This window comes from Balaenoptera physalus (assembly GCF_965194825.1).
Source record: "Balaenoptera physalus genome assembly, chromosome: 5".
Classification (NCBI taxonomy): Eukaryota; Metazoa; Chordata; class Mammalia; order Artiodactyla; family Balaenopteridae; genus Balaenoptera; species Balaenoptera physalus.
The window spans coordinates 19,333,650-19,351,569 of record NC_138884.1 but is presented as its reverse complement, the minus strand read 5'-3'; the positions used below and the strand labels follow the sequence as shown (position 1 = coordinate 19,351,569).

General features: G+C 37.9%; 1 long non-coding RNA gene across 1 annotated transcript; it reads right to left on the bottom strand.

The window, feature by feature from the left end:
- Positions 1–1,434: 1,434 nt before the first annotated feature.
- Positions 1,435–15,482, bottom strand: LOC309660825. Its single transcript, XR_014263650.1, has 3 exons — positions 14,292–15,482; positions 12,057–13,957; positions 1,435–4,006 (listed from the first exon to the last, which is right to left on the bottom strand). It is a non-coding gene; the product is annotated as an uncharacterized lncRNA (long non-coding RNA).
- Between the last annotated feature and the right edge of the window lie 2,438 nt (positions 15,483–17,920).

Genomic DNA, 17,920 nt, shown 5'->3' with positions numbered 1-17,920 from the left:
CGGGGCTGTAAAGGACACCTGCCCTCAAAAATTGTGCTGAGGTAGGGAATGGACAAGAACATTCAAAACAGGCAAATTTCTCAAGAAGAAAGTATAAAGAGGTAAGTTTTACTCACTCTCTTTAAAGCAAAGGAAAATGGATAAAGCTCAACCTCAGGAAATATTAGACTCATGCAATCTAATCTACAAAAAGGTTTCAGCTCTCACCAGCCAACTGACCATCAGCAAAAGGTCTACAAACAATCAACACTGAAGGGGTTTTAGACAACTGTGTACCCTCTACCTGCTGGTGAGATGTAAACTGGTAGCAGCCAATAATGAGAACAGAAAGGAGCTGCGTTGAAAAGTATAAATTGAGGTACCTTTCAATGCAGCAGGCGCACCACTCGGCCTCTCACCTGAGAAGACCAGAATCGAGAAGACACAGGCTGCAAAAGCTGCACTGCAGCCTTATTCACAATAGCCAAGACAGTGAAGCAACCAAAATGTCCATCAACATGTGAATGGATAAAGAAGAAGTGCTCCATGTACACGATGGAATATTAGCCATGGAAAACAATGAAACACTGCCCTTTGAGGCACCACAGATGAGCCTGGAGATAATCACAAAACATGAGGTAAGTCGGAAAGAAAAGAGCTATATCCTATGATATCTCTTATAGCCGTTATGTAATAACTGACACAAATGAACGTATTTCCACAGAGAAAGACACTCACAAGCTTACAAAACAAACTATGCTCATCTAAAAGGAAAGGTGGGGGTAATGGATAAATTAAGAGTAGTGGTACTATATGGATACAAATTCATATTATATACATATATCAAAAAGACCGACCATAGAGCAAGGGAGGTGTATGGAACACTCTTTAATATTTTACATGGGAAGAGGATCTGTATGTGAATAGACATATATAACGTACAAATGAACCTGATTGTGTACACCTAGGACCAACAATATTCTAATCTTTACCCCGATTAAAAAAATTTTTAAAAACCAAGAGGAAGTAATGAGACAAACTATTGGGGGTTTCTCCTGGCACATTCCATTCTAATTTACAACCTAGGAACACGACTTCCAGAAAGGCTCTGCTGCCCTAGTACCCAGATTTTGGTACTACCCAAATGGTAGACCAGTTGGTTGACCTGTCTGGAGGCTTGTACCGGCTTCCTGCAGGGAGGGGCTAGGTGTTAGTCCTTTGGTAGGCAGAGTCATGTCTAGGGTCTTGTCTAGAGGCAGCTGTGGTCTCAGACAGTCTTTTTTTTTTTTTTTTAATAATGTCTGAAACATTTATATTAACATATTTCCATACAAATACAAATATAAGATTTTTAGAAATTTCATGTAATGTCTGACATTACATGAAATTTCTAAAAATCTTATATTTTTATTTGTATGGAAATATGTATGGAAATATGTTAATATAAATGTCTCAGACAGTCTTTATGCAGCCTGTCTGCTGTTGGGTGGTGCTGTTGTCCCACCCATTTTGTTGTTTGGCCTAAGGCATCCCTGCACTGGAGTCTACAGTTTATTGGGTGGGGCCAGGTCTTGATGCCCAAATGTGAGCCTCCAGAAGAGCTCACACAGATGAATGCTCCCCAGTATATCCACCACCAATGTCTATGTCCCCAGGGTGGGCCACAGCCACCTCCCACTTCCCCAGGAAAACCCCCAAGACCAGCAGGTAGGTTTGGCCCATGCTTCTATCAAATTACTGCTTTTGCCCTTGGTCCTGGTGTGTGTGAGATTTTGTGTGCACCCTTTAACAGTGAAGTCTCTATTTCCCCCAGTCCTGTGAAGCTCCTACAATCAAGCCCCACTGGCCTTCAAAGCCAAAGACACTGCATACTTTTTCATCCACACGGCTGCACAAACATTTTTGATTTCACAACCCATTCAGAGTTACCAGCCTGGATAGTAGGAAACTGGAAAATATTTTAGATTCTTTTGTATAGAAGGCCTGGGAGGACGGAGAATGACCAAAATGAGTTCTATATTTAGGACTCATTTATACAATCCAAAAAGTCTTGATATGGCCTATTTTCTCACGTTACTTCCTCTCCTTTCATTTATTTAACAAATAGCCAACAACTACTTAATGAAATGCTATGTTGTGCATGCCATTTAATATTTTTCAAGCAAAGTGATGAGTGCTAGGGAATCAGTTGTCAACAAGACAGACAAGATCCCTTACTTCAAAGAGCTTATATTTTATTGGATTTTATAACAACTAATGGCCAATTAAGTCAATATCCTTAAGGTGGAAGATACTTTTCAGAGGAAACCTTTTTAATAGATGCCTACAAGGCCAGTTCTATAGAATCATGCTGGTCTATTGATATGCCCAAGGAAGCAAGACAGCCTTACGAAAACTGCACTCAGCTTGTTCTTTAGTTGAATCAAAAGCCTATGTAGTTAGCTGATTTTCTATAGTTCCACTTTGATCTTGGTAGCACTTTTCCATTTAACTTATTTATTCAACATTCAATAAATACTTATTTAATAATTGCTAGGCGTCTAGCACTTATCTAGGCATGAAAGATAAAGCAGTAACCAAGACAGACAAGTATAAGATCATATAAGACTTAAATTTTAGTGCATATGGGGTGGGTAGGCAGAGACAATATTGAAACAAATAAATTAATATGAACAATTTAGATACAGAAGAAAGGCAAAAAATAACAAAGGGCAATGAGATAAAAACTGCATTCCATTGGGTGGTCAGGGAAAGTATTGGGATGGCCAAAAAGTTATTTCAGGTTTTTCTATAACATCTTATGGAAAAACCCAAACAAACTTTTTGGCCAACCCAATATTTCTAAGAAAGTGATATTAAAACTGAGGCTTTAAAAAGAAAATGAGAGGATCAAGAAGACAAGAGCTCTTAGTATAGGAAAGCTCCTAAGGTGAAAATGAGTAAATTATAGGAAGATCAGTGGTGCTAGAGTGCAGTGGGGCAGGTGAATAGTGATTTTGAAGACTCTGCACAAACACAAATCAGGTCTGAAGATACTCCCTCTTCTTTTTCTCTTTTCCTTTTATTCTCCTTCACAATTTTAATCATCAGCATAAATTATACTCACTGCCAATGTTATGCTTTACTTTTAAAATAGTTCCTTATCAGGATTATTTAATAACAATTTGTAAAACATGCTCTGTTATTTGTCATTGCTATTACAGAAAATTGTTATTTAAAACTTCTATCAGAGTCATCATTACAATATTTTGACCTTTAATTCATTGTACTGGATCTTACAGTGAGGCAATGTTGATGTTCCCAAAAGGATCTAAGGAAGGAAAACAAAGAATGGAAGATGACAGATATCAGCTGATTGATTTATTTTTGATTATATGTCATTCTCAGAAATAACTGTGGCTGGAGAAAACTTTCCAGTTGTCTGATATGACATATTACTATAAATATAACTAAGTTTATAACCCCAGGCAGAAAAAGTTGGAGGGAACGGTTTTCTACAGATAAAAGGGAGAGATGAGTGTTGAATGGAGGAATCTCTGCCTTAAAATATGTGAAGGAAATGTACAGGAAATGGCAAGAAGTTGGGGGTAATGCCTCTCAAGCATTAGGAAGACATGGGAAGAATAGGGCTGAGTTCGTTTGGCAAAAGCCAAGATTTTCATTATGTGTAAACCAAAGATTGTGTTTCTATAAGAATGATAGTATTCCAGGGAGAATCTGCAAGTGAAAAATAGGAGCAGGCCTTGGATTTCAGGCTAAGTAGTTTTAAATCAATTCAATTGTCAATGGGAACCATTAAAGAGTTTTAAGGATGCTAGTGATGTGATTTTTTTGTATATTCATGCTGTTCCCAAGTTGCAGATTTAATAAACCTGCCTCTTACTTTGATTTCCTGATCCAGATAGTTTGGTATGCAGACAGTGTTCTCTTTGATGGCAGTCTTGGTGTTCATCACCTCTGAAGAACAAGAGCCAGCAGTACAGCATGCCTTTGGAGGTGATGGTGGATTTTTTACCTTAATTTCATCCTAAATCAATGGTATAATATAATCAATATGCATTTCCATCCACTTATATTTTCTATGAAAATCTGAATGTAAAACGAATGAGAAATATTGTAGTTAATTGAGACACATACATGAAAGTAAAAAGAGGCTAGTTTTAATCCTCCCTTAAAAAGCTAATTATCAAATATTTACATATGGAGACTGAACAAATAGTGATATATTATTTACTTTTTACAAAACCATTTTAAACCTTTGGTGTAACAGATAATAATTTTGTAATGTTTAATGTGCAACCATTACTATCTTGCTGCTCCTGATAACAACCAATTCATGCCACATGAGATTTTCTATTGAGATAGTAAGTTTTCTTTTATGACTGGAAAAAGTCAGCCAAGAGGTTTTATGCTGTGAAGAAACTACATGGTATGAACTGCTGCTTCCTGGCTCTGCTAAATGGCAGCTGAGAGCTGGTGAATTAGAGGAGTAAACTCAACTACTTCCCTTGTTTAGTTGGAAAAGGAAATAGAAAGAATATTTTCTTGTTCTAGGAGGTGAATATACTGTTTGCAATTTTTAAAAAAACCTGTGTGTCTATTCCAAGAAAGGATTTTTAATCTTCAGAAGTGAGTGATATATAAAGATACACAGAACCTGGTGGCTGAATGTGTCAACAACCAGGGATTGTAATGATTAGAAGTGATACAATATTTAATTATTGATGTTTAGTGAAAATATAGCTATACTGTATATAGAGGCATTCTTCTGTTAAGGTTTATTATGTAGACTTCTTGTTAGGGGGGAGAGCAATATATATATATATATAATATATGTATATACACACACATGTTTACATAATGTATATGCATATATGTATGTATATGTATATACACACATATATGTCTATGTATATATATACACATATATGTCTATGTATATATACACATATATATGTCTGTGTATATATATACACATATATATGTCTGTGTGTGTGTGAACCATATTTATATGGGTTCAACCCTCCCACTGAAGACAACTAAAAAAGCAGATTAAAAATTTTTTTAAATTTAAACTGTTGAGGCATGAATAACATAGGGATTAATAGGTCAAAAAGTGGAGCAGAGAGATTAGGACAAGATGGCAGAGTAGAAGGACGTGCTCTCACTCCCTCTGGTGAGAAAACCAGAATCACAACTCGCTGCTGGACAATCATTGACAGGAGGATGCTGGAACTCACCAAAAAAGATACCCCACATCCAAAGACAAGGGAGAAGCCACAATGAGACGGTAGGAGGGGTGCAATCAGAGTAAAATCAAATCCCATAACTGGTGGGTGGGTGACTCACAGACTGGCGAACACTTATACCACAGAAGTCCACCCACTGGAGTGAAGGTTCTGAGCCCCACGTCACGCTTCCCAACCTGGGGATCCGGCAACGGGAGGAGGAATTCATAGAGAATCAGACTTTGAAGCCTAGTGGGAATTGATTGCAGGACTTCGACAAGACTGGGGGAAACAGAGACCCCACTCTTGGAGGGTGCACACAAAATAGTGTGTGCATCGGGACCCAGGGGAAGGAGCAGTGACCCTGGGGGAGACTGAACCAGACATACCTGCTGGTGTTGGAAGGTCTCCTGCAGAGGCGGGGGGTGGCTCTGTTTCACCATGGGGATAAGGACACTGGCGGAGGAAGTCCTGGGTAGCACTCCTTGGCATGAGCCCTCCCAGAGTCTGCCATTAGCCCCACCAAAGAACCCAGGTAGGCTCCAGTGTTGGGTTGCCTCAGGCAAAACAACCAACAGGGAGGGAACCCAGCCCCACCCATTAGCAGTCAAGTGGATTAAAGTTTTACTGAGCTCTGACCGCCACAGCAACAGTCAGCTCTACCCACCATCAGAGACTCCCATCAAGCGTCTTAGGATAGCCTCAACAACCAGAGCGCAGAGAGCAGAAGCAAGAAAAACTATAATCCTGCAGGCTGTGGAACAAAAATCACATTCACAGAAAGATACACAAGATGAAAAGGCAGAGGGCTATATACCAGACGAAGGAACAAGATAAAACCGCAGAAAAACAACTAAATGAAGTGGAGATAGGCAACCTTCCAGAAAAAGAATTCAGAATAATGATAGTGAAGATGATCCAGGACCTCGGAATAAGAATGGAGGCAAAGATCGAGAAGATAAAAGAAATGTTTAACAAAGACCTAGAAGAATTAAAGAACAAACAAACAGAGATGAACAATACAATAACTGAAATGAAAACTACACTAGAAGGAATCAATAGCAGAATAACTGAGGCAGAAGAACGGATAAGTGACCTGGAAGACAGAATGGTGGAATTCACTGCTGCGGAACAGAATAAAGAAAAAAGAATGAAAAGAAATGAAGACAGCCTAAGAGACCTCTGGGACAACATTAAACGCAACAACATTCGCATTATAGGGGTCCCAGAAGGAGAAGAGAGAGAGAAAAGACCAGAGAAATTATTTGAAGAGATTACAGTCGAAAACTTCCCTAACATGGGAAAGGAAATAGCCACCCAAGTCCAGGAAGGGCAGCGAATCCCATACAGGATAAACCCAAGAAGAAACACGCCGAGACACATAGTAATCAAATTGGCAAAAATTAAAGACAAAGAGAAATTATTGAAAGCAGCAAGGGAAAAACGACAAATAACATACAAGGGAACTCCCATAAGGTTAACAGCTGATTTCTCAGCAGAAACTCTACAACAGAAGGGAGTGGCATGATATATTTAAAGTGATGAAAGGGAAGAACCTACAACCAAGATTACTCTACCCGGCAAGGATCTCATTCAGATTCGACGGAGAAATCAAAAGCTTTACAGAGAAGCAAAAGCTAAAAGAATTCAGCACCACCAAACCAGCTCTACAACAAATGCTAAAGGAACTTCTCTAGGCAGGAAACACAAGAGTAGGAAAAGACCTACAAAAACAAACCCAAAACAATTAAGAAAATGGTCATAGGAACATACATATTGATAATTACCTTAAACGTGAATGGATTAAGTGCTCCAACCAAAAGACATAGGCTGGCTGAATGGACAGAAAAACAAGACCCATATATATGCTGTCTACAAGAGACCCACTTCAGACCTAGGGACATATACAGACTGAAAGTGAGGGGATGGAAAAAGATATTCCATGCAAATGGAAATCAAAAGAAAGCTGGAGTAGCTATACTCATATCAGATAAAATAGACTTTAAAATAAAGAAGGTTACAAGAGAAAACGAAGGACACAACATAATGATCAAGGGATCAATCCAAGAAGATATAATGATTATAAATATATATGCACCCAACATAGGAGCACCTCAATACATAAGGCAACTGCTAACAGCTAAAAAAGAGGAAATCGACAGTAACACAATAATAGTGGGGTACTTTAACACCTCACTTATACCAATGGACAGATCATCCAAAATGAAAATAAATAAGGAAACAGAAGCTTTACATGACACAATAGACCAGATAGATTTAATTGATATTTATAGGACATTCCATCCAAAAACAGCACATTACACTTTCTTCTCAAGTGCACATGGAACATTCTCCAGGATAGATCACATCTTGGGTCACAAATCAAGCCTCAGTAAATTTAAGAAAATTGAAATCATATCAAGCATCTTTTCTGACCACAACGCTATGAGATTAGAAGTGAATTACAGGGAAAAAAACGTAAAAAACACAAACACATGGAGGCTAAACAATACGTTACTAAATAACCAAGAGATCACTGAAGACATCAAAGAGGAAATCAAAAAATACCTAGAGACAAATGACAATGAAAACACGACGATCCAAAACCTATGGGATGCAGCAAAAGCAGTTTTAAGAGGGAAGTTTATACCTATACAAGCCTACCTAAAGAAACAAGAAAAATCTCAAGTAAACAATCTAACCTTACACCTAAAGGAACTAGAGAAAGAAGAACAAACAAAACCCGAAGTTAACAGAAGGAAAGAAATCATAAAGATCAGAGCAGAAATAAATGAAATAGAAACAAAGAAAACAATAACAAAGATCAATAAAACTAAAAGCTGGTTCTTTGAGAAGATAAACAAAATTGATAAGCCATTAGCCAGACTCATCAAGAAAAAGAGGGAGAGGACTCAAATCAATAAAATTAGAAATAAAAAAGGAGAAGTTACAACAGACACCGCAGAAATACAAAGAATCCTAAGAGACTACTACAAGCAACTCTATGCCAATAAAATGGACAACCTGGAAAAAATGGACAAATTCTTAGAAAGGTATAACCTTCCAAGACTGAACCAGGAAGAAACAGAAAATATGAACAGACCAATCACAAGTAATGAAATTGAAACTGTGATTAAAAATCTTCCAACAAACAAAAGTCCAGGTCCAGATGGCTTCACAGGTGAATTCTATCAAACATTTAGAGAAGAGCTAACACCCATCCTTCTCAAACTCTTCCAAAAAGTTGCAGAGGAAGGAACAGTCCCAAACTCATTCTATGAGGCTACCATCACCCTGATACCAAAACCAGACAAAGATACTACAAAAAAAGAAAATTACAGACCAATATCACTGATGAATATAGATGCAAAAATCCTCAACAAAATACTAGCAAACAGAATCCAACAACACATTAAAAGGATCATACACCTTGATAAATCCCGATCAAGTGGCATTTATCCCAGGGATGCAAGGATTCTTCAATATAAGCAAATCAATCAATGTGATACACCATATTAACAAATTGAAGAATAAGAACCATATGATCATCTCAATAGATGCAGAAAAAGCTTTTGACAAAATTCAACACCCATTTATGATAAAAACTCTCCAGAAAGTGGGCATAGAGGGAACCTACCTCAACAAAATAAAGGCCATATACAACAAACGCACAGCAAACATCATTCTCAATGGTGAAAAACTGGAAGCATTTCCTCGAAGATCAGGAACGAGACAAGAATGTCCACTCTCACCACTATTATTCAACATAGTTTTGGAAGTCCTAGCCACGGCAATCAGAGAAGAAAAAGAAATAAAAGGAATACAAATTGGAAAAGAAGAAGTAAAACTGTCACAGTTTGCAGATGACATGATATTATACATAGGGAATCCTAAAGATGCCACCAGAAAACTACTAGAGCTAATCAATGAATTTGGTAAAGTTGCAGGATACAAAATTAATGCACAGAAATCTCTTGCATTCTTATACACTAATGAGGAAAAATCTGAAATAGAAATTATGGAAACACTCCTATTTAGCATTGCAACAAAAAGAATAAAATACCTAGGAATAAACCTACCTAGGGAGACAAAAGACCTCTATGCAGAAAACTATAAGACACTGATGAAAGAAATTAAAGATGATACCAACAGGTTGAGAGATATACCATGTTCTTGGATTGGAAGAATCAATATTGTGAAAATGACTATACTACCCAAAGCAATCTACAGATTCAATGCAATCCCTATCAAAGTACCAATGGCATTTTTTACGGAACTAGAACAAATCATCTTAAAATTTGTATGGAGACACAAAAGACCCCGAATAGCCAAAGCAGTCTTGAGGGGAAAAAACGGAGCTGGAGGAATCAGACACCCTGACTTCAGACTATAATACAAAGCTACAGTAATCAAGACAATATGATACTGACACAAAAACAGAAACATAGATCAATGGAACAAGATAGAAAGCCCAGAAATAAACCCACGCACCTATGGTCAACTAATCTATGACAAAGGAGGCAAAGATATACAATGGAGAAAAGACAGTCTCTTCAATAAGTGGTGCTGGGAAAACTGGACAGCTACATGTAAAAGAATGAAATTAGAACACTCCCTAACACCGTACACAAAAATAAACTCAAAATGGATTCGAGACCTAAATGTAAGACCGGACACTATAAAACTCTTAGAGGAAAACATAGGAAGAACACTCTTTGACATAAATCACAGCAAGATCTTTTTTGATCCACCTCCTAGAGTAATGGAAATAAAAACAAGAGTAAACAAATAGGACCTAATGAAACTTCAAAGCTTTTGCACAGCAAAGGAAACCATAAACAAGACAAAAAAACAACCCTCAGAACGGGAGAAAATATTTGCAAACGAATCAACGGACAAAGGATTAATCCCCAAAATATATAAACAGCTCATTCAGCTCGATATTAAAGAAACAAACAACCCAATCCAAAAATGGGCAGAAGACCTAAATAGAGATTTCTCCAAAGAGGACATACAGATGGCCAAGAAGCATATGAAAAGCTGCTCAACATCACTAATTATTAGAGAAATGCAAATCAAAACTACAATGAGGTATCACCTCACACCAGTTAGAATGGGCATCATCAGAAAATCTACAAACAACAAATGCCGGAGAGGGTGTGGAGAAAAGGGAACCCTCTTGCACTGTTGGTGGGAATGTAAATTGATACAGCCACTATGGAGAACAGTATGGAGGGTCCTTAAAAAACTAAAAATAGAATTACCATATGACCCAGGAATCCCACTACTGGGCATATACCCAGAGAAAACCGTAATTCAAAAAGACGCATGCACCCCAATGTTCATTGCAGCACTATTTACAATAGCCAGGTCATGGAAGCAACCTAAATGCCCATCGACAGATGAATGGATAAAGAAGAGGTGGTACACATATACAATGGAATATTACTCAGCCATAAAAAGGAACGAAATTGAATCATTTGTTGAGACGTGGAGGGATCTAGAGACTGTCATACAGAGTGAAGTAAGTCAGAAAGAGAAAAACAGATATCGTATATTAATGCATATATGTGGAACCTGGGAAAATGGTACAGATGATCCGGTTTGCAGGGCAGAAGTTGAGACACAGATGTAGCAAACAGACATATGGACACCAAGGGGGGAAAACTGCGGTGGGGTGGGGATGGTGGTGTGCTGAGTTAGGCGATTGGGATTGACATGTATACACTGATTTGTATAAAACTGATGATTAATAAGAACCTGCAGTATAAAAAACCAAAACAACTAATACTAAACTTTCATTGGGTTATCTGTAAGGAAATATGTTAATATAAATGTTTCAGACATTATGTGAAATTTCTAAAAATCTTATATGTTCTGGTATAATGTTATAAGTCATAATTCTAGTTATTATTTTAAAATGTATATCTCAGAAAAAACTAAAAAAAAAAAAAGTGGAGCAGAGATGAGACACCTGAGGTGTAGGGTGTACAGTATCCACTTTTTCCCCTGAGGTCATTATCTGACCCTAGAGAATGAAAACTTTCCTTTTGATAGCCTTAAAATCCTGAAAGACAGAACTCAAAGCTCAGGAACAAAATAAAGGGAAACAAGGGTCTATACCCTCAAGGTCAAGGTGACCCAGAAATGCAAAGTTCTTGAAGAAATATAGCCTGAGATTAAGGTTTGAACTTGGGTAAATTGGTCTAGGCTGGAAGGCCCTCTGGGTTCCTACAGAAGCAAGCACCAATTCTCTGGAAGAAAATGCACTTATCATGAGTTTCAGATTCCTACAAATTATTTTTCATACATAATCTCTAGCAGTTAAATCATGAGTCAAAGACGTAATTATAATGTGAATTAGAAAAAAGGACTTTCTGGCACGATGTGGGAGTAGAAGGATGTGAGCTCATCCTATTTTACAAAAACACCTAAATCACAACTAAGTGCTGAACAACGATTGATTAAAAAAATGCTGGAACCTACAAAAAAAGATATCCTACATCCAAAGACAAACAAGAAGGTAGGAGGGGTGCAAGAATGATAAAATAAAAAACCATATCTGCTGGGTGGGTGACCCACAAACTGGAAAATAATTATTCCACAGAAGTTCTCCCACAGGAGTGAAAGTCCTGAGCCCCATGTCAGGCTTCCCCGCCTGCGGGTTTGGCAACAGGAGAAGGACCCCCTGCAGAGAATCTAGCTTTGAAGGCCAGCGGGTTTGATTGCAAGAATTCCACAGGACTAGGGGAAACAAACTCCACTCTTAGAGGGTGCACACAACGTCTAGTGTGCACCAGGACCCAGGGTAAAAAGCAGTGACCTCATAAGAAACTGGGCCAGACATACCTGCTGGTATTGGAGGGTCTCCTGAGGAGGCAGAGGGTGGCTGTGGCTCACTGCAGGGACAAAGAGACTTGCAGCAGTAGCTGTGGCAAGTACTCATTGGTGTGAGCTCTCCTGGAGGCTGCCATTTCCCCCCAAGACCTCACCCCAGCCAAAAGCCAGTAGACTCCAGTGTTGGGACACCTCAGGCCAAACAACCAACAGGGAAGGAACAGAGCCCCACCCATCAGCAGACAGACTGTTTAAAGTCTTCCTGAGGACAGCCCTGCCCACCAGAGGGACATGAACCAGCTCCACCCACCAGTGGGCAGGAACCAGGCCATCACACCAGCAAGCCTGAGCAAGCCTCTTAGACAGCCTCACCCACCAGAGGGAAGACAGCAGAAGCAAGAAGAACTACAACTCTGCAGCCTGTAGAACAGAAACCACAATCACAGAAAGCTAGACAAGATGAGATGGCAGAAGAATATGTCCCAGACGAAGTAACAAGATAAAACCCCAGAAGAACAACTAAGTGAAGTGGAAATAGGCAATCTACTGGAAAAAGAATTCAGAGTAATGATAGTGAACATGATTCAGAGTAATGATAGTGAACATGATCCAACATAATAATGAACATGATCTTTCTTTTTTTTGAACATTCTTTTTTTGAGAAAGACTGGGGGCACAGATTGAGAAGATACAAGAAATTTTGACAAAGACCTAGAAGAACTAAAGAACAAACAAACAGAGATGAACAATACACTATCTGAAATGAAAAATACACTAGAAGGAATCAATAGCAGAATAACCGAAGGAGAAGAACAGATAAGTGACCTGGGAAGATAGAATGGTATAAATCACTGCCAAAAAACAAAATAGAGGAAAAAGAATGAAAAGAAATGAAGACAGTCTAAGAGACTTCTGGGACAACATTAAATGCACCAACATTAGCACTATAGGAGTCCCAGAACGCGAAGAGAGAGAGAAAGAACCAGAGAAAATATTGGAAGAGATAATAGCTGAAAACTTCCTTAACATGGAAAAGGAAACAGTCACCCAAGTACAGGAAGTGCAGAGAGTCTCAGGCAGAATAAACCCAAGTAGGAATATGCCAAGGCACATAGTAATCAAACTGACAAAAGTTAAAGACAAAGAAAAACAACAAGGGAAAAGCAACAAATAACATAAAAGGAAGCTCCCATAATGTTATCAGCTGATTTCTCAGCAGAAACTCTGCAGGCCAGAAGAGAACGGCATGATATGTTTAAAGTGAAGAAAGGGAAGACTCTACAACCAAGAATATTCTACCCAGCAAGGCTTTCATTCAGATTCTATGGAGAAATCAAAAGATTTACAGACAAGCAAAAGCTAAGAGAATTCAGCAGCACCAGATCAGCTTTGCAACAAATACTAAAGGAGCTTCTCCAAGCAGAAGAGAAGAGCCACTACTAGAAACAAGAAAGTTACGAATGGAAAAGCTCACTGGTAAAGGCAAACATAAAGTAAATGTAGGAAATCATCTGCACACAAATATGACATCAAAATCAGCAACTGTGAGAAGAGGAGAGCACAAATGCAGGATATTGGAAACACTTGAAATTAAAAGACCAGCAACTTAAAACAATCTTGTTTATATATAGACTGCTATATCAAATCCTCATGGTAACTGCAAACCAAAAATCTACAATAGATACACACACAGAAAAGAAAAATGAATCCAAACACAACACTAAAGTTAGTCATCAAGTCACAAGAGAAGAGAACAAAAGAGGAAGGAAAGCAAAAAGACCTACAAAAACAAATCCAAAACAATTTAAAAAATGGCAATAGGAACATACATATCGATAATTACCTTAAGTGGAAATGGATTAAATGCTCCAACCAAAAGACATAGACTGGCTGAATGGATACAAAAACAAGACCTGTAGGGCTTCCCGGGTGGCGCAGTGGTTGAGAATCTGCCTGCCAATGCAGGGGACACGGGTTCGAGCCCTGGTCTGGGAAGATCCCACATGCCGCAGAGCGGCTGGGCCCGTGAGCCACAATTACTGAGCCTGCGCGTCTGGAGCCTGTGCTCCGCAACAAGAGAGGCCGCGATAGTGAGAGGCCCGCGCACCGCGATGAAGAGTGGCCCCCACTTGCCGCAACTAGAGGAAGCCCTCGCACAGAAACGAAGACCCAACACAGCCAAAAAATAAACAAATAAATAAATAATAATTAAAAAAAAAAAGACTTTAAAAAAAAAAAAAACAAGACCTGTAAATATGCTGTCTACAAGAAACCCACTTCAGATCTAGGGACAGATACAGAGTGAAAGTGAGGGGATGGAAAAAGCTATTCCATGCAAATGGAAATCAAAAGAAAGTTGGAGTAGCAATTCTCATATCAGACAAAATAGACTTTAAAATAAATACTGTTACAACAGACAAAGAAGGACACTACATAATGATAAAGGGATCAATCCAAGAAAAAGATATAATAATTGTAAATATACATGCACCCAACATAGAAGCACCCCAATATATAAGGCAAGCACTAACAGCCATAAAAGGAGAAACTGAGAGTAACACAATAATAATAGGGGACTTTAACACCCCACTTTCATCAATGGACAGATCATCCAGACAGAAGATCAATAAGGAAACACAGGCCTTAAGTGACATATTAGACCAGATACACTTAATTGATATTTATAGAGCATTCCATCCCAGAACAGCAGAACATACACTTTCTCAAGTGCACATGGAACATTCTCCAGTATTGACCAAATGCTGGGCCACAAAGTGAGCCTCAGTAAATTTAAGAAAACTGAAATCATATCAAGCATCTTTTCTGACCACAATGCTATGAGATTAGAAATCAGCTACAGGAAAAAAAAACTGTAAAAAACACACACACAGACACACACACAAACAGGTGGAAGCTAAACAATATGCTACTAAGCAACCAAGGAATCACTGAAGAAATCAAAAAAAAACTGAGACACAAATGAAAACGAAAGCACGATGATCCAAAACCTATGGGATGTGACAAAAGTTGTTCTAAGAGGGAAGTTCATATCAATACAATCTTACCTCAGGAAACAAGAAAAATCACAAATAAACAACCTAACTCTACACCTAAAGCAACCAGAGAAAAAAGAACAAAGAAAACCCAAAGTTAGTAGAAGGAAAGAAATTATAAAGATCAGAGCAGAAATCAAAGAAATAGAAATGAATAAAACAATAGAAAAGACCAATGAAACTAAAAGCTGGTTCTTTGAAAAGATAAACAAAATTGATAAACCTTTAGCCAGACTTATCAAGAAAAAAAGGGAGAGGGCTCAAATCAGTAAGTTTAGAAATGAAAAATGAGAAGTTACAACAGACACCACAGAAATACAAAGTATCATAAGAGACTACTGCAAGCAACTGTTTCCCAATAAAATGGACAACCTGGAATAAATGGACAAATTATTAGAAAGGTACAATCTCCAATGACTGAACCAAGAAGAAATAGAAAATACAAACAGACCAATTACGAGTACTGAAATTGAAACTGTGATTTAAAAACTACCAACAAACAAAAGTTCAGGACCAGTTGGCTTTACAGGCGAACTCTATCAAACATTTAGAGAAGAGTTAGCACCTATATTTCTGAATCTATTCCAAAAAATTGCAGAGGGAGGAACACTCCCGAACTTATTCTATGAGGCCACTAGCACCCTGTTACCAAAACCAGAGAAATATACCACAAAAAAAGAAAATTACAGACCAATATCACTGATGAATATAGACGCAAAAATCCTCAACAAAATACTAGCAATCCAAATCCAAAAATACATTAAAAGGACCATACACTATGATCAAATGGGATTTATCCCAGTGATGCAAGGATTTTTCAATATCTGCAAATCAATCAGTGTGATACACCACATCAACAAATAGAAGAATAAGAACCATATGATCATCTCAATAGATGCAGAAAAATCTTGTATCCAATAAGCTATTTTGTAGCAGAAAAAGCTACAAAATTCAACATCAACTTATAAAAACTCTCCAGAAAATGGGCATAGAGGGAACATACCTCAGCATAAAAAAAGGCCATATATGACAAACCCACAGCTAACATCATACTCAACTGTGAAAAGCTGAAAGCATTTCCTCTAAGATCGGGATCAAGACAAGGAGGTCCACTCTCACCACTTTTAGTCAACATAGTTTTTGAAGTCCTAACTATAGCAATCAGAGAAGAAAAAGAAATGAAAGGAATCCAAACTGGAAAAGAAGTAAAACTGTCATTGTTTGCAGATGACATGATACTATACATAGAAAATCCTAAATGCACCACCAGAAAAATACTAGAGCTCACCAATGAATTTGGGAAAGTTGCAGGATACAAAATTAATACACAGAAATCTGTTGCATTTCTATATGCTAACAACGAAAGATCGAGAGGAGAAATGAAGGAAACAATCCTATTTACCATCACATCAAAAAGAATAAAATACCTAGGAAGAAAACCTACATAAGGAGGTAAAAGACCTATACTCCGAAGACTATAAGATGCTGATGAAAGAAATCAAAGATGAAACAAACAGATGGAAAGATATCCCATGTTCTTGGATTGGAAGAATCAATATTGTTAAAATGACCACACTTCCCAAGGCACTCTGCAGGTTCAATGCAATCCATATCAAATTACCAATGGCATTTTTCACAGAACTAGAACAAAAAATCTTAAAATTTGTATGGAGACACAGAAGACCACAAATAGCCAAAGCAATCTTTAGAAAGAAAAACGGACCTGGAGGAATCAGACGCCCTGACATCAGACTATACTACAAAACTACAGTCATCAAAACAATATGGTACTGGCACAAAAACAGAAATATAGATCAATGGAACAGGATAGAAGCTCAGAAATAAACCCATGCACCTATGGTCAATTAATCTATGACAAAGGAGGTAAGACTATACAATGGAGGAAGGACAGTCTCTTCAATAAATGGTGCTGGAAACCCTGGACAGCTACATGTAAGAAAATGAAATTAGAACATTTTTAACACCATACACAAAAATAAACTCAAAATGGATTAAAGACTTAAATGTAAGACTGAATAGTATAAAACACTTAGAGGAAAACATACATAGAACACACTTGGACATAAATCACAGTAAGAACTTTTTTGGCCCACGTTCTAGAGTAATGGGGACAAAAACAAAAATAAACAAATGGGACCTAATTAAACTCAAAAGCTTTTTCACAACAAAGGAAACTGTAGATAAAATGAAAAGACGACCCACAGAATGGGAGAAAATATTTGCCAACAATTGAGACTGACAAGGGATGAGTCTCCAAAATTTACAAACTACTCATGTGGCTCAATATCAAAAACACAAGAAACCCAGTCAAAAAATGGGCAGAAGACCTACACAGAGGTTTCTCTAAAGAAGACAAATAGATGGTCGAGAGGCACATGAAAAGATGCTCAATATCACTAATTATTAGAGAAATGAAAATCAAAACTACAATGAGATACAGCAGAAATTAACACAACATTGTAAAGCAATTATACTCCAATAAAGATGTTTAAAAAAAAACTACAATGAGGTATCACCTCACACCGGTCAGAAAGGCCATCATCAAAAAATATACAAATAATAAATGCTGGAGAGGGTATGGAGGAAAAGGAACCCTCCTACACTGTTTGTGGGAATGTAAATTGGTACAGTCACTACGGAGAACAGTATGGAGGTTCCTTAAAAAACTAAAAATAGGGGGGCCCTGAACCAAGATGGAAGAGTAGAAGGATGTGCTCTCACTCCCTCTTGTGAGAAAACCAGAATCACAACTAGCTGCTGGACAATTATCGACAGGAAGACACTGGAACTCACCAAAAAAAG